This window comes from Mustela putorius, unplaced genomic scaffold, assembly GCF_011764305.1.
Source record: "Mustela putorius furo isolate JIRA1106 unplaced genomic scaffold, ASM1176430v1.1 tig00000275_pilon_pilon_pilon, whole genome shotgun sequence".
NCBI lineage: Eukaryota > Metazoa > Chordata > Mammalia > Carnivora > Mustelidae > Mustela > Mustela putorius.
The window spans coordinates 34,466,533-34,486,671 of record NW_025421341.1 but is presented as its reverse complement, the minus strand read 5'-3'; the positions used below and the strand labels follow the sequence as shown (position 1 = coordinate 34,486,671).

Below are 20,139 nucleotides of genomic sequence, written 5' to 3'. Positions count from 1 at the left end.
CTCAGGAGAGAGAAAAAAATTTTAATGTTTATTTACTTATTCGGGGGAGGGAGGGCAGAAGGAGAGTCCCAAACAGACTCGGTGCTGAGCGAGGAGCCTGACTCAGGGGCTCTATCCCACCACCCCGAGATTAGGACCTGAGTGGAAACCAAGAGGCAGAGGCTCAGCCGACTAAGCCACCCAGGTGCCCCAGAAAGAGAGAATCTTAAGCAGACTCCACACTGATTGCAGAGCCCAGCGTAGGGCTCAGTCTCATGTCCCTGAGATCACCACCTAAGCTGAAACCAAGAGTCAGAAGCTTAACCACAGACTGTGCCACCCAGACCCCCCAATTTTAATTAATTTTAGCTAGTGTGATTACAAGTGATATTTACTGACTTCTTTGTATTCTTCTAGGTGCACATGAATATTATTAGTTTAAAAGGTATTATTTTAAAAATAATAGTAAGTAATACAACAAATATATATATCCTATATATCTTCCTATAACAAAATACCATAGGCTGGTGGGCTTATAAGCAACAGAAATATTTTTCTCACAGTTGGGGAGGCTGGAAGTTCAAGATCATGGCACTGGCAGATTCACTGGGGAGAGCTCTCTACCTGGTTCATTGACAGCCATAGTGGAAGGGCAAGTCTCTTTACATAAGACTCTATAGGTCCCTCATAGGCAGAATCCTCATGATCTAATCATCTTCCACAGATCCCCTCCTCCTAATACCATCATTTTAGGGGTTAGTTTTCAACATACGAATTTTGAGGGATACAAACATCCAGTCCATGGCCATCAGTATCATCCCAGAATAGTCTCACACCAGAGCAGTATATGGTCATTAAAGAGTGCAGGACTCCAATGTGTGAAGAATTGGAAAACTATCAAGACAACACAGAACAGTGTATACATGCTGCGACCCCATCTGTGTATGTGTGTATGGGTGTGTGTGCGGCCATGTGTGTGTGAGACAGAGAGAGAGAGAGAGGTTAGGTACAGAGAGAACATTTCTAGACCAATACTCATGAAACTGTTCACAGAGGTTATATAAAATGTTTTTGAGCAAGAAAGTGACAAGATCAAGGCTGTTAGCAGACTCACATGGCATACTGAGTGGGATGGAGTGGGAAGGACTGGAAGCAATTGAGCCAGGAGACCTGTTCAGAGGCCGTTGCGCTAGTCAGGGTAAGAGCTGCCGGAGGGCTATTCCAAAGCAGTGAGATAGAGTAGAGGAGGAAAAAAGAAATTAGATTCACCTTTGAGATACTCCCAATGGCACCCCCGGGGCCTAGCACGGTATCTATACCTACCAGGTGCTTACCAAAGCTATGAAATAAATGGTCTCCCATATGGGAGATTTGACCATTCCTCTCCCAAGATATCCACTGGCCACCTCAAGGTGTAAATCCCACAGACCTCATCAACTCTCTTCAGAGCTCACTCACTCAGTACAGGGGTCAGGAGAAGGGGTTTATAAGCAGGTATGGCTGGGGCTCACATTTCCCTTGTTTTCCTCTGGCCCTGCCCATCCAGAAGCATGGAACCTGTTCTGCTCTGCCCCTGTTCCCACTCCACCAGGCAGACATTCTACCAGCAGTCTCCTTTACCGCAGGCACAGCTCTGAGCTGGGCACTGGGCGTATGTGGCAGGAGAAGTGTCTCCAAAAAGCTTCGGGCCCACTTCCTTTGGAAACTAAGGGAAGACAAGAAAATTGCTAAAGAGGAAGGGGGAATGCATGCCAAGAAAATCAGCTATAACCCTACACACACGCATTCGTGCACACGCACACACGCATGTCCCAGCTAACATGACACTTTGCACTCAGGGCTTGCTTAAAGTATGGGTTTTACATGAGTGCCACAAAGAAAGGAGAGTGAGCAGGAGGAAAAGGAGTTGCAGAAGCGTAATGTATGAGGACCAATTGAAGGGAAGGTGCTCCTGAAGAACCACTCATTCGGCAGACCCTCCCTGCAACACCTGTATCTATGGAAGCTCAATGGGGAGCCTTTGTTGGTGGGGGACAAGGAGGGCAAGTGGGAATAACTGCATTTATTTTGGTATCTTCTGAGCCTAATATGGGGTCTGTCTTATAATGTCCTGCTCAAATGTTTGTTAAATGAATGAAGGGATGTTTCGATGGATGATAGGAAGGATGGTTGGTTGGTTGGATGGATGGATAGATGGATGGATGGATGGACGGATGGATGGAAAGATGGATAGTTGGTTGGTTGAATGGATGGATGACAGATGAATAAAAGACTACTTCCACCTGGCTTTCAGAGGCAAAACTGAAATCAGTGTTTTGTGGCAATCAGGTGGCTGTGGTATATAGTTCTTCAGAGAGGGCTCTCAGCAATCCCTACCTCCTGGCATTCATGCCTTTATGTGATCCCTTAGCTTTGAGTGTAGGCCATACCTGATGACTTTCTCCCAGCAAGCCGAAGGAACAAAAGTGATGGGCTGTTACTTTTGTGAATAAACTACAAAAGACGATGTCCATCTTCCTGGTGACAAGGTGTCACAGTAGAGAGGCCCATGTGGTGGCCAACAGTCAGAGAGGGGGTGAGGCCCTCAGTCCAACAGCCCACAAGGAACTGAATGATGTCAAGAACCTCATATGCATGGAAAGAGACCCTGGATTACAGCCCATGTGAGACCCTGAACAGAGAACCCACTGAAGCCATGCCCCGATTTCTGACCCACAGAAACTGTGAGATGGTAAATGCATGCTCTTTCAAGTTACCACATCTGGTCTTAATTTGTGGCCAGCGAGAGAGAGAGCAAATACAATGGCTGATTTGAGTTTATAAAAATGGGAACATTCTGATAATTAAACTTGGCAAATAGTGGTAGTGGTTAAGAACCCAGGTTCTGATACCCATTGGCCTAGTTTGAATCCTGGATCCCCAATATACTAGCTTTGTGACCTTGGGCAAGACGGTCAACTTCTCTGAGCCTCTCTTCCTGTATTCTTAAAATGAGTATAATCCTCTGCTCACAGAGATTACATAGGATTACATAAACTGCTTACATAAAGTACTTAGCCCAGTACCTGCCACCAAACAGAAGGTGGCTGTTAACAATAATAATGATCATAGTAGGGGCGCCTGGGTGGCTCTGTGGGTTAAAGCCTTTGCCTTTGGCTCAGGTCGTGATCCCGGGGTCCTGGGATCGAGCCCCACATGGGGCTCTCTGCTCAGCGGGGAGCCTGCTTCCCTTCCTCTCTCTGTGCCTGCCTCTCTGCCTATTTGTGATCTCTGTCTAAGAAATAAATAAAATCTTTTTTAAAAAATAATGATCATAGTAACAGAGCAGACTCCCTCACAAAGCAGCCGGGGTCACACACCTGCAAGTGACCAAGTTGAGGCATGATGGCAAGGTATGAGGAGTAAATGGAGCCCTAGAGGAGCTCAACCCCTTTCCCAAGTCTCAGAATCAGGTGCTGTATGGCTGCCTGGCTGGTGCAGAGGGGTGAGGGGTCAGATGTGCCGAGGGAACATCTGGGCTACCTTGCCCCAGGGCATGGTAACAGCTGTTTCCGGCCTCGACCGTGGGTAGCTCCTTCACTCCTGCATGGCCTCTGGGTCAGGTGTGTGCAGCTACCTCCCGGTCTGGCCCACAGGGCCCAGGAAGGTAAACACCCAGACAGGAAGTGATTGTCATGGGCATGGGGCCAGCTCTGGGCTGAGACGGGTCTGAAGGTCAGGAAAGCTTCCCCGGTAGCCTTTTCTGGGAGAGGACAGACAAAGCGCTGGCTGGAGGCTCCCTGGGACGGAGTGGAGGGTGTGCAGATCTTGCTGGGGACACGGCAACCTGCTCAGGGGAGCCCTGAACGGGACAAAGGACAGGAGAAGAGCCATCGTCCGGGGGGGCCCAACCCCCAGGAGCACCTCACTGGCAGGTGAGCAGTTTTGGTATTCTTAATGAAACAAGATGAAATAAGAGATGAAACGGGGGTTGCAGCCGGATTGGAAAGACTCCAGGCGGGTGTGTGGCGGGGAAGGAGGCCACCATGCGTCCAATCATTGAGAAAGAGTCCCAGGAGAGAATTTCACTGTGGAGACCTGAGTCTAGTCGTGGCTTCACCAGTCCCTGCCAGGACTCAGTTTCCCCATCTGTGCAGTGGGGTAATGATCCCATCCAGGCCCCTCTCCTGTCATAACTATGGGGACCAGTGAGATTGCACCCAGGACTGGCTACGTCATTGGCAGGGCCCCATGCAAACTAAACACGTGAGGCCCTTTGTTTGAAATTGGTTAAGAATTTTAAGAAAGTAGAATTTCAAAAGTATTAAGAATGGAACAGCAGAGCGTTAAACCAAGCGAGGGGCCCTTCTGCATGTGGAGTTCTGGGTGACCACATAGGTCACCTGCCCATGGCTCAACCCATAACGAAAACGGTGTGTGTAAACTGTGACATGCCAAACAAACCGTGATCACTATGTGTCACGGTCCCAATCTCTGCGTCAGGAAGCACACTGGGGGCCCAGATGTCTCAGCCCTAGAGGAACAGGCCACCGCAGAGCTGCCCCCTCCTGCTGCCCCTGAGGCTCAGCGTCCCATCTCAAAAGCACAAAAGGCCTGCCCCCTCGGAACCTTCCAGATGAGTACACCTGCCTGGCATCAAGACAAAGCCTGGTGTGACTCACACATGGGGGACGTGCTACTCGTGGATGTGGTGGGCAGGCTTTTCTTCTCTATCTTGATTTAAAACTTGAGTGTTCGCACAGTCACCGGCAAAGCAGAAGTAGGACTTGGGACTCCTGCATTTGTGACCATTCTGTCATGTTCTGCCAATGACCCACCCGGTTTTGCCTTTTGGAAAAATGCTCAGGTTAAGGCAGTAAGACCGTTGGTGGGAGTGTCTCAAGCCTGTCACACCTCTGTCCTCTGTTCTACTCCGAGTTTCTCTTCCGTGTTCACTCCCGCGCCTTCTCCAGTGCCCTTGGCCTCACACAGCCTGGTACCAGTAGGAACCAGCATCTCCAGGGCTGTCTTAAGCTTTCTGGGAAATCAGACAACAGATAATCTCCCCAACCACACTCTTAACCACACCGCTTCCTGGAGTCCAAAGTGTCAGGGCTTGCAAATCCCTCCCTTACAGAGACCCCCCATGGGAAAGGGACAGTGACAGCAAGGCAGTGGGAGGCAGGGGCCAGAGATGGAGGGAGACAATTGCTTAAAGAACTCCTCCTTTCCTGTGGGAGGCCCCTCTGGCCTCAGGGGTGCAGCCCAGGGGCCTTCCACCAGTGGACAGACCAGCCCTGAGGCTCAGAGGAGGTGTGTTCTAACAGCCCACTGCGAGCCTACCAGCTCAACTCCAAATATCGCCTACCTCAGGGCCCTTTCTCCACCTCCATGAGGGGGCCCCCAGAATCACCTCCATGCTCCAAGGATGGTTATGGACTGTGGGACCAAGAGGCTTTTTAGCGGGCTGAGCCACAGCGCTCTATCTCTGAGCCTCCCACGCATTGTTTTCCAGAGCTCCCCCAGGGCGTCTCAGGGAGCTGCAGAGGCAGAACAGCCTGGGCCTCAGGAGGAATTATTTTTCTCCTCCCCTTGGGTTCACCTTCCCCCATGTTTGGAGCTGTAGTCTTTTGGATGCAGAGGAAACACCCATAGGAAGACTGGCAGTCTGCACCCCTTTCCCTGGCTGGCAGCAGTCCTTGCTTGAGTGTCCCTGGGAGACCCCCCCTGGGTCAGAGCAGAAGACTGAGCACTAAAGAGGGGGTGTGTGTCTGGGACATTTCTTAGTGAGTTTCTTTGGGAGAAGAGCTCAGGTAGCAAAATAAGAACCTGGGTGTCTGGGAACCTAAGTCAGATTGCATCTCTCACAATCTTTCTACCTCCACTGGCCTTGCCTCCGGGATGGGGAAAAGCATCACGTGTTCAAATGAAGGGGGAGCGGGGATCATCAAAGGGGCATCAAGGAGGCCTGCGTGAAGGAAGTGGCCTTTGAGCTGAGCATCATTAAGCGGTCTTACATCACTTAATTGCTTACAAGAGAAGAACTAATGGGTATGGCTTTACGTTTCATAAAGCAAGGCTCTCTAACTTGAAAATAAGGTAGTATTTTCACGCTTACCCTATTGAATGATCCAAGTCCTTTGAAGAGCACACTTTGGCAGAGAGCGCATTTTCAGGTGGGGTGGGAGCCCCGCAGTGGACAGAAGAGGCAGAGGTATGGACCAGGCGAAGCATGAGGCCCGTATAAAGGCTGCTGATGGGATGGGTTTGCTGGAGCAGAAGGAAGGGAGAGGGTGGTGGCCTGCAGCCCGTGATGTCTAGACCCCAAAGCCTCCCGGAGATGCCAGTGGAGGTCTGTATTGCCAACCCGCCTCTCGGGGAACTCACCCCACACTCCTGCACTCCAGCACTAGCTGTCTTTGCCCTGGTTACCTTCACTTTGGGCTGGAGGTTCATGCCCCAGCTCCAGCGGCTCCCGTGGCTAGAAGCTCCGCCCATTTATTATCCAGATCTTTGATGGGTTTAAAAATGGGGTGCTGACTCATTATTATTTAATGAGTATGTTTCCTCCAGAGACCAACCCCTCTAGAACAGGCTCTCCAGAGAACAAACAGCTTGGATGATGCCTTCCAAGGCTCAGAGACACTTGGGAGCCTCTAGGGCAGGGACCAGCAGGGAGAAGGGAGGAAGGAAAGCTGGCCTGAGGACCAGGTCTTGTCTGGAAGCGGTAAGGGTCTTTCCCTGGTGTTGACTCGGGAAGCACTGCTCAATCCCAAGTACAAGTTCATCCAACCTTCTTGTGTCAGGGTTTCAGTCCATCACAGCGCTGAGTTCCCGGCGTGTCGACTCCCTTGCACCTCATCTAGCCAGTCAGTGTTGGCTGCACACGTGCCCTGGGCCAGCAGTGGTAAGATGTGATGAGACGGAGAAACCTCTTCCCCTTTCCCAAGGCCCCTTATTCCCTCTGCCCTCCATATGGCTGTCCAAATAGGAAGGTTAGGAAAATCCAATTTCTCCCTCATAGCTGATTTACTTGACATCCATGAGCCCAAACAGATTCCCATGAAATCCCACTAATGGGACAAAAAACTTTCAAGTATTTTAACTTTATAAAACCCTGACATAATGAGCTTTATTTTCCATGATGCTCTATAGACCTAAGTCCACTCATGAAAATGAGTATATCTATTTATAAAGATACATATATCTTTTTTGCTCTCATCTGTGTGACAAAACATTCCTTGGTGGATTCTTATGCTGGAGGAAAGCCTTCTTTTCTCTAAGTTCCTTTTTAGGAAGTCAGCTTTGAACTTTGAAACAATTGTAAGGTTTTCTGTTTCTGGAGTGAAAAAGCATCTGGCACACAGACAATTTTTCTTGGTGCCTGAGATATCAGAGCTGCTCCCAGGAACGTGCTTTCCACGGGGTTCTGGCCTCTTTGGAACCCGTTCAGAGTCAAGATCAAAGTCACTCGCAGTTTGCGAACTTGGGTTCCAAGTCAAGGGCGAGACATGGAGAGATTCTAGCTTGGGGTCACGATGAAGCCATCTTGATGTTCAATCTAAGATAGACTGACCCACCTAGGTCATGTTTGGGAAAATATTATTACAGCTGATTTGTGTCTTCACTGGAGAAATATCACAGAAGTTGTCAAAATAAAGGAGCCTGGGAAGATGGGCACACATCTTCTAACTGCGGGCCCCAGGCTCAGTCACTGTGTACTCTTTCTCTCTCTCTGAATTCTCTATGATCTTCTAAGGATGTTTTCTCAGGAGAGGCTGTTGGCTTTCAATCAAAAATGTCCTAAATTCAAGGTGGTGAGGACGAGTCTAGAGATCATGCTGTCTGCCAGGCCCAGGCTGCCTCCACCACGTGCTGCTGCGTGGCCTGAGCTGAGTCAGTTAATCTCTCTGAACTCCTATGTCCTCCATCATACAAACAAGGACAGTAACGATTGTTAGGATTGCCCTGAGTGTTCCGTGAGATGATGGATATAAAAGGCTTGGCTTTCACCGTTATTATCTCAACAGGGCTAGAGAGGGGAAAAAAAAAAAAAAAAGATGTTCCTTTCCAGTATAAATGCTGACTTAAAAAAAAAAAACAGATTTTATTTTTTTAAAAGATTTTATTTATTTATTTGACACATAGAGAGAAATCACAAGTAGGCAGAGAGGCAGGCAGAGAGGCAGGCAGACAGAGGGGGGAAGCAGGCTCCCCGCTGAGCAGAGAGCCGGATGCGGGGCTCCATCCGAGGACCCTGAGATCATGACCTGAGTCAAAGGCAGAGGCTTAACCCACTGAGCCACCCAGGCGCCCCATAAATGCTGACTTTAAGCAATAGAAAATTTAGCAGCTCGCATAGAAAGTTGAGCACTAAGCATGAACATGTACATAGAAGCCTCAAATGTACAGAAAATGGGCGTCCGCAGAACAATTCATCTAACTGGCTCCAAGCACTGTGAGCCTGGCCGGTTTTGGGGAAACTCCCTTCCCTGCACAGTGCCATCCAGGCCCGGGGACACTGCACACCCACCCAAGGTGTCTGCACATTGGACCCAATGATTATGACCCTTCAGTGAATATTTCTTGATAATTGAAGGCATTTTTTTTTCTTGTAAAACCACAGTGCTCCAGTTTTTAAAGCCGAGTCTGATCCCTGCTGGCATGGGAAGAACCTGAGGAAATCAACGAAAGGGGAACCAGATGCAGGGCACCGTCTGTAAGGGGAGTAGATTAGCTTCTTGTCACTGCTCTAGCCAATGAGCGCGTGCTTAGTGACTTCACACCGCACAGATGCCTTGTCTCCCAGTTCTGGAAGACAAGAGTCCAAAATGGGTCTCACTGTGCTCAGGTGTTAGCTTGGGCCACTTTTCTTCTGGAGTCCCCAGGGGAGAATGTTTCCTTGCCTTTTCCAGCTTCCAGGGGCCACCCACATTCCTTGTCTTGTGATCTCCTCTTCCACCTTCAAAGCCAGCAGTGGTAGTACCTTCGGATCTCTCTGACCCTCCTGCCTCCCTCTTAAAAGGACCCCGGTGATTGCATTGGCGGGGTGGGCACAAAGCAGTGGCCAAGTTAGGGAGCAGCCCCTGGCCTGACCTTGTGATTTGAGCATCTGTGGTGGAGCACCAGGCTCTGCAGGATCCGAGAACCTCACCAGCATGGAGTGGAGGCTGGCCAGCTGCTGCCCAAGGACATCTCAGCTTGTCACATAGGCAGGTGCTGTGACCATCAGACCCACTTGTCAATCACCCCAGTGCCAAGGGCATGCGGGGGCTTGGTATTTGCTGGATAGAGGAAGGGGTCAGTGGATGAACAGAAGTCTCTGTGGACGTCACTGTGGACTGAGTGGGTCCAGCCCTCCAGGGAGCAGGAGGGTGGCACCAGGTGGGGCACTGGCACAGACCCAAGGGTCACTCTAAGTCAGAAGCCACAGCTATCAGGAGAAATGAAAGGAGAAGCAGAGCTGGGCAGAGAGCCCAGACTCAGGAGAGGTCAGAAATACACAGAGATCCAGGCTCTAGGGAGACAGAGCCCAGTGCTGCTGTGATTTGGGGGTCCTTGAGGGTCTCATCGTTATGGGAAGGTCCCAGATACCCACCAGCCGTTCCGTACATACTAGATATGCCCTGCCAATGGCCCGGCAAGGTTTGGGTTATTTATAGTTAAAGCCCACGGATTCATGAACGCAGCGACAAGTGGCAGAGAAGCGGGGTGGCGAGAGCCTCAGAGAGTAGTGACCTTCACCTTCTTAGGGGCTGATACAAGCTGTGGATGGCGCTATCCCCCCAGAAACGGGCCCACCCCCCACCCCTGCACAGGGTTCCAGGAGACTTTCTGCCTCCCTGGGGTTCAGGCTCAGAAGGCTGAGCTGGATTTGTCAGACTTGGAAGGCTGGTCACACGACACTGTCTCCACGCCAAGCTGCCCAGGGCTGCTGGCTGAGTGGCTCTGGGTGAGAGCCCAAGATTCCGCATTTCTTAAAAGCCCCCAGATATGGCTGCTGCTCAAAGCGAGGCACGGTCTGGAAACCCCTGGCACATAGAGAGGGAAGAAAGCCTGAGCACGAAAGAGAAATGAATTATCTGGTTAATCCAGGAAATTTTAACTCAGCATTTCTGGAATGTCGATCACTGACAATGTACATGTACAATTTTTGACATTTCCATGTAACACTGGTGCTATAAATTGGCATTACATGAAATTCACCACTTATTTTCATCCTAAGCATTAATACCTACGAAATCACAGGTTTGCTGGACTAATTGGAATTTTTCTGAAGTCTATAAACTATGTAACTATTAATTTTTTGATGTTTGATGTGCTTCCAAAAATCAGTTCACAGGGGCACCCGGGTGGCTCAGTGGGTTAAACCTCTGCTTTTGGCTCAGGTCGTGATCTCAGGGTCCTGGGATCGAGCCCCGCATCTGGCTCTCTGCTCAGCAGGGAGCCTGCTTTCACTCTCCTGCTTCCTCTCTCTCCCTCTGCCTGCCTCTCTGCCTATTTGTGATCTCTCTCTATCAAATAAATAAATAAAATCTTAAAAAAAAATCAGTTCACAGACACTGTTCAAATCCCATGCTGCTAGAAGAACAAGGCACTATCCAGATTCATCACAATTTTCTGGATACTTTAGGTGGGAGATATTTGAAAGAAACCAATACCCCTAAACTCTGCCATTATTGCTGTCTTTTTTTTTTTTTTTTTTTTTTAAATCTCCCTCTTGTAGCACCTGGGTGGTTCAGTTGGTTAAGTATATGACCCTTGATTTCAGCTCAGGTCATGATCTCAGGGTCGTGGGATCGAGCCCCATGTCCGGCTCTGTGCAAAATGTGGAGTCTGCTTGAGGTTCTCTCTCCCTCTCCCCATGCCCCTCCCCATGCTTGCAAGCATTCTCTCCCTCTCTCTCTCAAATAAATAAAATCTTTTCTAAAAAAGTTTTTAAAAAAACTTCCTTTTGAATCACTCACTCACCAAAAGCAACACAGAAATCCTAGCCTTTCTGCCCATTAGCTCACAGCGCTACCATCTTCCATAGTCTTCCAGCATTCTGTTCTCCTAGGCTGTTCTAGTCCCCTCTTTGCCGGGCACACACTCCGGGTCTTGAGCTTGACTGTGCTGCATGCCTCAATAAACCCCAGTTTACCTAACCTCCTTGGTAAACCTTCCTCAGGGCCTGAGTCACCTCCCTTCCACCCATAGGTCCCTGGGGAGATCACAGGATCTCACCAGGAGGCATGCAGAGGCATTTGGAATGCTTCTAACACTGCACAGATTTGAGAAGTTTGTAGAAGGATAAGAGAAGCCAGAGGAGTCATGTTTGGGATGAGGAGTCACGTCAGGGAATTCCCTCCTGTCTGCTCCGTGGGGGCCCAGGGGCCTAGCACAGAACAGATGCATCTGTGCTCAACGTGTGGGTGGACAGAAGCCACCCAGAACACAAGGACAGAAATGACCAGGTCAGCCTCATGTCCTAACCCAGAGAGGTGACAGCCTAGAGACACCACAAATAAGGGATGCCAGCACTGGACCACTGAGAAGTGATACCTACAAACCCCTTCAAGCTAGAATAAGAAAAAGATTTTAAGAAATGTTACTGGAAAAATACAAGGAACTGAAGGGCAAAACTAACACGCATCCTGAAGAGGACTGAGAACCAGAAACGAGAGACGGGAAAGCTACATCTCTCCTCCCCCCACAGCCACCCAGTCCAGATCTCCCTGCTAACTGGCCTGGTCCTCACCTCAGTCATCCTTGGGAGAGTGAATCCGGTTGGCTCAGCCCAGCCTCCAGCTTGACTCCTCTTGGGTCAAAGGTCCACTCTTTTCTGGCCAGCTGTGGCCACAGGGCTGGGGCCAAGGGCCTTTTGGGTCCTCCTCTTCCATGGCTGAGGATGGAGCAAAGTCCCTAGCAGGGGGCTCTGGAACTGGAGGGAAGGATGGCTGCTTTCTGGTGAAAGCACTGGTTCCGGGCACCTGGGTTGCTCAGTGGGTTAAAGCCTCTGCCTTTGGCTCAGGTCATGATCCCAGGGTCCTGGGATTGAGTCCTGCATCGGGCTCTCTGCTCAGCAGGGAGCCTGCTTCCCTTCCTCCCTCTCTCTCTCTCTCTCTCTGCCTGCCTCTCTGCCTACTTGTGATCTCTCTCTGTCAAATAAATGAATAAAATCTTAAAAAAAAAATTAAAAAAAAAAAAAAGGACTTGTTCCCCAGAGCCATTTTGAGAAATTGGGTTGGGATTGGAACATTCCCAACCACCAGTGCAAGAACCCTTTCATTCCTTCGCCAGTTGTTATGAATGCAATATTATGTTCCCCGCTAAATTCATGTAAAAGGTCAAACCCCCAATGTAAAGGCATTTGGAGATGGGGCCTCTGGGAGGGGAGTAAGGGCAGATGAGGTCAAGAGGTAGGGGTCCTCATGATGGGATCAGTGACCTTGTGAGAAGAGGAAAACCTCTCTCGCTCTCCCTCTTCCCCACTCCTGCTCGCTCTCCTGTGCACACCCCAGGAAAGGCCGTGCAAGGACACACGTGGAAGGTGGCTGTCTGCGGGCCAGGAAGAGGGCCCTCACCAGAACACCACCATGCTGCCCCCTGATCTCACACCTCCAGCCTCCAGAACTGTGGGAAAATAAATCTCGGTGGTTGAAGCCACCCGCTCTGTGGTATTTTGTGAAGGCAGCCCGAGCTGACTAAGACACCAGCACTGGTCTTGTCATTTTTAGCAAAACTTTTTATAAACGCTCTAGAATGTGGGCTTGATAGATGAGTTCACAGCAACTCCGACAGCAAATGGCCCCACAGCTAGAACTCCACAAAGACCCAGTGTTGAGTGTGCAACTTCCTGTGTATAAATATCCCTATTTGGCTCTGGAAATGACATGCCGACTTTTGGGTAGTGTCTGTTCTGCCCTGGGACTGGGAGCCGGGCTGCCCTGGCCGGCCTCCCTCTGGCTGGGTCCAGCAGACCTTGGCCCACAGGCAGGCGGGAGCTTGCCAAGGGCGGTGGCCAGCTGAGGCCACTCACCCAGAAGGAGTGGCCCTTGTCCCCAGCTCACTCTCTCCTACCGCTCCCAGCCTGCCTGGGTTTGCAAAACTGAAAGAGGGCAGCTTTCATTAATTCGGTAGAACCTTGGGCTTCACTTGGAGAAAGTGGGTTGAGCCCTCTCCTCCCCCATCCAGCCGAGAGTAACAGTTGTCACCAATGTGCCCAGAGGGGACAGGGCGCTCAGGAACTGCCACCAGCCAGTCCCCGAGGACAAGGCATAGATTTCACTCGCTAGGATGGAGCCAAGGCTCTCTGATAACCCTTCATTCCTTTGTTTCAAACCTTATTATTATTTTTTTATTAACATATAATGTATTATTAGCCCCGGGGGTACAGGTCTGTTTCAAACCTTATGCCTGCTTTTTTAGATTGAGCATTATACACACTTTACATTCTTGGATTCTTTTTACATTAAAGAGTAAAAACAGGGGTGCCTGGATGGGTCAGTCAGTTAAGACTTTGACTCTTGATTTGGGCTCAGGTCATCTCAGGGTTGTGGAACGGGGACCCTTGCTCAGTGGGGAGCCTGCTTGTCCCTGTCCCTCTGCTCCTCCCCCACTCATGCTCCCTCTCTCTCTCTCTCTCAAATAAATACATACATAAATAAAATTTTTTAAAATAAAAAATCAAAGGTAGAAACAATTTAAACAAGTGGATCGTTTACTGACCTGCAGAGAGTAAAATGAGTAGGGACCATCTCTCCTGGCGTGCACAAGGGATGCCAGGCACCCTGATCCCATTCAATTCTTGCCTTTGCACTGCACAAACGAGAGATGATTCAGAGGGAAAGAGAAGCTCTCGTGGCCGGGATGATGGGAGATGTCAGAAATGGACCTTGCTTGCTCTGCTGGGACTCCAAGCAAAGGGGCATGTCTGTCTCTGGACCCTGGGCCCCGCTGAGAGTCAGACAGAGCTGCCCTCCACGAGTGAATAAAAGGAGGCCACCGAGGCCACGACCGACCAGTTCAACCCTGCGTCAGCTGGGTATGACCCTCCTCTCTGCAGATGGGAGGCTGAGGACCCAGGCTGTGTCCCGGGCCCACGGAGACCTACCCCAAGAGCTCTGACAGGGCAAGCTGGGAGAGCACACCCTGTCGTCCCCTCTGCTCCCAGGTCCCATGGCTTTAGCCTGACTTGGACTTCAGGGAAGGGAAAGGCCACTCAGCATTTGTCGGGCTGCCCGGGAAGTGAGCGGCTAGGAGGCCACCCACCCCCTCTCACGACTATGCCTGGGCCTGGCCATCGTTCTCACCAGGGTAACCAAGGGCCACAGCCACTTGAGGGAGGACCCCCTCCCCTGGTTGACCCCCTTTCCCCTAACTGCCCCGGGGACCCCATGAAGGGGGACGGGGGTGTTTGCTGAACACGATCAGCCCCCAGAGGAAACAGGGCTGGTCTGGCCTTGTTACTGGTTTTGTCCCCTGCTATGTGCTCTGTCTGATATCTGCTCACTGCTTCGTAAGGAGGTGCTTGGCCTTCCCCCGTGTCCACTGAAGACTTTCCTCTTCTCTCAGCAGCAGGGCAGGGCCCTGAGGCCTGTAAGACCTGGGTTCGAATTCTGCCTCAGCTGCTTACCAGCTGTATGATCTCAGGCAAGTGACTGAGTTTCTTTGAGGAGGGCATGGCCAAGAAGGGCAAACTGTTAGACCCTGGAAGCCCCGAGAGAGGGAGCGGGAAGGCCCGGTGCAAGACCCAGGCTGAAAGACCAGCGGGTCGGGGGCTGGGGGACAACACAGATGTGGGGTGCTGGGGGGCCTCTCCTGCATGAGTCTGAAGCCAGAAGGTTGTCAGACATTGGAAAGAAGGGGGAGAAAAGTGAGCCCCCTGGTGCCGTGTGCAGCTGCGCACTAGACGCCAGTGTCTGACCAGTGTGTGTTCTGGAAATCCCCACCATCTCCTGCCCATTCCTGCGGGAGCCAGAAAGCCCTAGCCAGGCCACAAGGGCTCAAATCACAGCAGCCCCTGCCAGGTGCAGGACAGCAGAGAAGCTAACTCCTCTCTGACCCTGGCCACCGACTCACCACGGAGGCCGGCGTCAGCTCAGGACGCTGGCCTGGGTTCCACCCTGGTCCTGGAAACCAGCTCAGGCCTCCACACTGCCCCATTCCCCCCACTCCGCCGGCAGGTCAGTGTTGCCCCTCAGCGGATTTCTGGAAGACGCAATAATGACAAGCCCGGACTCCTTTTCCAGAGGAAAGGGAATGGGCCAAAGAGGTGGTTCCCAAGGCTTGCTCTCTAGACCACCAGGAGCAGCAGCAGCAGCTGAGAACCTGCTAGAAATACAAATTCTTGCGCTGCCCCTGACCTCCTACCACAGACACTTTGAAGGTGGAAACAGCAATCTGTGCTTTAACTCCCCAAGGCCCGCTCCCGGGCGAGAACCATTGCTTCACAGCCGTGAGAACAAACACTCCAGTGACCACGTAGAACAATGTGGAACAGCGTGGATGGCTCTCACAAGCCAACATCATGGGAAGAAGTCAGACACAGAAGAGAACATCCTGAACTATTCCACAAAGCCCCCAAATAGGCCAAGAGTCACCCATGCTGTGAGGTCAGAGGTGACCCTCAGGGGCAGGGCATGGGAAGGGGCGGAGAGACTCTCCAGAGCCGCAGTGACCTTCTCCTTCTGGATCTGGGCGCTGCTCACATAAGGTATAAACATCTGGCAATCTGTACACTGAAGATATGGGCGCTATCTGCATTCTACTATACTTATATTAAAAATTTTGTTTTAACTCTATTCAAGGGCAAAATAGAAATGCCACCTTCCTCCTCACTGTCTAGCCTAACACTTGGTTGGAATCACTTGGGGATGGCTGGAAGGTCTGTCCCTTGGCTCTGGAGAGTATAAAGTCGGGTATTCTTGGATCCTTGGCCAAAAAGGTTTTATGAATTCAACTTTTATGAATTCAACAGACGTCAGGACAGGCAGGCTAATTAAAACCAGAAAGAACATATCCCAACGGACGCTACCATTTTTGGTAAATGCTATTCTTCCCACCTTGTCTCGGGTTTAGAGAGAATGTTTCCAGAGAACAAGCCACCTCTTCCAATTACCTTGGTGGGTCTTTCACAAAGGGTTGATCTTGGAGGGGATACCAGGAAGTCATGTTGTGCAAGGAGAAGACATTCTGTGAATGTTTGACTCCAGTGTTGGGGATGGGCAGGGAGCCGAAGGAAGAACTGCACCTCACCTGCCAAGGAATTTTCCAGGCCAGAGGTTTCAAGGCCTTGACACAACAGAATGGAGCCTTGTGGCTCCACTTGCCTACCTTCCTCTGGGCTAGAGAATATTCATAAAAACATTCCCAATGAGGAACATCTTGGCCTGCCTGGAGGGAGACTGTGGCTCATTTTCCTTAAGTACATTCACTCTCCCCAACCCCCAGTTTACTCCAAGTGGATAGTAGCTAACAGGCAACACAGACCAGCCACAACTATGGAGCTCCATCTCAAAATGATCCCACTAAAACTTCACCAAACTCTCTACTGAGAAGAAAATGGACAGGCCATGTCTCCTTCCAAAACCCTTCTAGGACCTCCCAGATTCGGCTTCTGCCTGCTCTGTGTCACCCTGCAGAATGACTGGTGTTTGGTTGTGTTTTTGTGTGATGCCATCAGCCTACATTGAAGGAGGCACAGAGGATGAGGCTTAAGAAATCTGTTCACGCATGTGTGTTTGTATGTGTGCACACGCACGAGCTTTGTGGGTCCAGGAGAAAGGTCACCCTGCTGGATTGGATAGACTGGAGTCCATGCATCACATGGATCTCTCTCTACCATGCACGTTCCTGGGATCCACTTCAGCCTTACTCAGTCCAAAATCTGGGCATGGGGCCCGGGAATTCATATATTTAACAAGCTCTTGAAAATTTAAAAATCACCACACTAAAGCTCCTTCTTCCATAAAAGCCCTCAATAGAAAACACTTAGCTAGTCCTAGTCTTGGTGCAAATTCTCCTGAGCACTTGGTCAGTTTTTATCCTTGATTGCAGTAGAATGAGTCACTGACACATGTCCCCTTTTCACACTGGCTACTAGGAAGCTCAGGCATAATTTGACCACATCCATAGTGAAAGTCTTTGTTATGGGAATTTAAAAAGAGGACACCAAAAAGAACAAAAAAGATGGGGATACCTTTTAAACCATCCTTTCCAAAATGTTCTGTTTTCTGACCCCTGACAGAGGTGGAGGGGCAGATCCCCATGATGCCTTGACCAAGTTTCGGCCTTGTGTATCTTTTTCTTATAGTAACCTGAATGTCTCTTTCTCTAACCAAAAAAGAGCCTAACTTAAACGTTAAAAGAAAATGATGGAAACAAATTAAATAATAATAAAATAAAGGAAATATAAATGAAGTATTAGGGAATATTATGCAAATATTAAAGCGGGGTGTATATACCTAGTTCATCGAAATACAACATTTTCCAAAACACATTTTTTAAGGGGAGGGAAAAGTAATAAAACCATATATAAGTTTTGTGTGTGTGTGTGTTCTAGAGTTTGAAGAAAATATTTAATGCTTTAATTATTTTGTTGTTTATTGAGGGAATTTATTCTGAGGCTCTGAAAGCAAATATTTTTCCCAAGCTGCTTACCAGCATTCCAAACTTCTATTGATATCCCCTCTTTTTTTTAAATAATAATTTTATTGAGATGTAATTCGCCTTGCACACAATTCACCTTTTTTAGAGTATGCAATTCAATGGTTCTCGATATACTCACAGAGTCGTGCGACCATCACCCCAACCAATTTTAGAACATTTGCATCATTTCCCCCTAAAGAAATCCTAGCTGTTCCTCACCCCCATTCTTCAATCCTTCTAGCCTTAGGAAACCACTGATTTGTTTTCCCACCTCTATGCACTTGCCTGTTCTGGATAGTTCTTATGCATGAAATCAGACAGTATGTGGTCTTTCATGACTGGCTTTTTTCACTTAGCACAATGATCTCATGGTTCATTCATGTTAGAGCATGTGTCAGTATTTAATTTCTTTCTAGGGCTGAATAACATTCCATTGTATGGATATACCATGTTTTATTTATCCATTCATCAGTTGGTAGACATTTGGATTGTTTCCACCTTTTGCCAGTTATGAGTAATGTTGCTGGGAACATTTGTGTACAACTTTTTGTGAGGACATATGTTTGCATTTCTCTTGGGAATACACTCAGGAATGGAATTGCTAGGTCATATGGTAATTCCATGTTTAGCCTTTTCAGGAACTGCCACACTGTTTTCTAAAATGCCTGCACCGGGTGCCTGGGAGGCTCAGTCAGTTAAGGTCTGCCTTTGGCTCAGGTCATGATCTTGGGGTCCTGGGATTGAACCCACATTGGGCTTTCCACTCACTGCTTCTCCCTCTCTCTCTGTGATATCTCTTGCTCTCACTCCCTCTCAAATAAATAAATAAAATCTTTTTAAAAATGCCTGAACCATTTTACATTCCCATCAGCAGTATAGGAGTGTTCCAATTTCTCCTTGTCTTTACCAATGCTTGTTATTATCTGTCTTTATTCTTACCACCATTCTAGTAGATATCAAACCAAACCTTACTGTTGTTTTAATTAGTAGTGGTATTGAGCACATCTTCATGTACCATTTGTATAACTTCTTCGGAGAAATGCTACTCAGATCCTTTGCTGTATTTTGGTGTCATCTAAAAAACCATCTTCTAGTCTGATGTCAAGAACATTTACACCTATGTTTTCTGCTATGAGTTTTATAGTTTTAGTTCTTAGAATTAGGTCTTTGATCCATGTTGAGTTAATTTTTGTGTATGATGTGAGGTAGAGATCCAAATGCATTCTTTCACATGTGAATATTCAGTTGCCCCAGTACCATTTGTTGAGAAGACTATTCTTCGGACCTACTGTCAAAAATCAATTGACCATAGATGTATGGGTTGATTTACAGATTCTCAGTTCTATCCCATTGACCTATATGTCTGACCTTGTGTCAGTCTTGATTACTGTGGATTTATGGTGAGTTTTGAAATCAGGAGATGTGAGTCTAACTTTATTCTTTTTTGGGTTGTTTTGGCATGGGTCCCTAGAATTGCCATATGAATTTTATGATCTGTTTATTAATTTCTGCAAAGATGCCAGCTGGGATTTTGATTTGGATGGTGTTCAGTATGTAGATTGATTTGAGAAGTAACACCATCTTAACAATATTAACTCTTCTGATCCATGAAAATGGAATGTCTTTGCATTTATTTAGGTCTTCTTAAATTTCTTTCAGTACTATTTTATAGTTTTCAGAATATAAGTTTTGTGCTTTTTTGGTTAAAATTATATCCCTATTTTTTGACATTATAAATGGAATTCTTTTCTTAATTTCACTTCTCCTACGCTCATTCCTACCATGTAGAAATATAATTGATTTTTATATATTGATCTTATATCCTAAAGCCTTACTGAACTTACTTATTTCCAACAGTTTTTTAGGGGATTCCCTAGGATTTTCTAAATATGAGATCATGTCATCTGCAAATAGAGTTTAACTCCTTCCTTTCCAATCTTTTATTTCTTTTTGTTTATTAATTGCCCTGGCTCCTCCATTACAATGTTGAATAGTACTAGTAAGAGTAGGCATCCGTCTTCCTGATTTTATAGGAAAATATCCAGTCTTTCATAATTAAATACGGTATTAGCTGTGGAGTTTTCATAGCTGTCTTTTATTCAGTTTGAGAAATTTTCTTCTACACCTGGCTTGTTGAATACTTTTATCATGAAGGAGTGTTGAATTTTGCCAAATGTTAATGTCAAATGTCTACTGAGATGATCACATAATTTTCTTATTTCATTGATATAGTGCATTATATTAATTTTTTTTTAGAGAGAGAGAACACATGCATGCAAGGAAGTGATGGGTGGGGAGGGGCACAGGGAGAGGGAGAGAGAGAGAATTCCAAGCAGACTCCTCGCAGCCCAGAGCCTGACTCGGAGCTCAATCCCATGATCCCGAGATCATGACCTGAGTTGAAATCAAGAGTTGGACACTTAACTGACTAAGCCACCCAGGCACCCCATATGAATTGACTTTTGAATGTTAAACCAACCTTGCATTCCTGAGAAAGTCTACCTGGTCATAGTGTATAATTCTGTTTATAGATTTATACACTGAGCCTGG

At 48.3% G+C, this 20,139-nt stretch overlaps 1 protein-coding gene across 1 annotated transcript in view; it reads left to right on the top strand.

The window, feature by feature from the left end:
- The first annotated feature begins 3,717 nt into the window (after positions 1–3,717).
- NGEF (neuronal guanine nucleotide exchange factor) overlaps positions 3,718–20,139 on the top strand; it is a 100,774-nt gene continuing 84,352 nt past the window's right edge. Inside the window, exon 1 of the mRNA XM_004773501.3 lies at positions 3,718–3,893. The gene's annotated coding sequence lies outside the window, so the exon portion shown is untranslated. The remainder of the gene's footprint in view (positions 3,894–20,139) is intronic.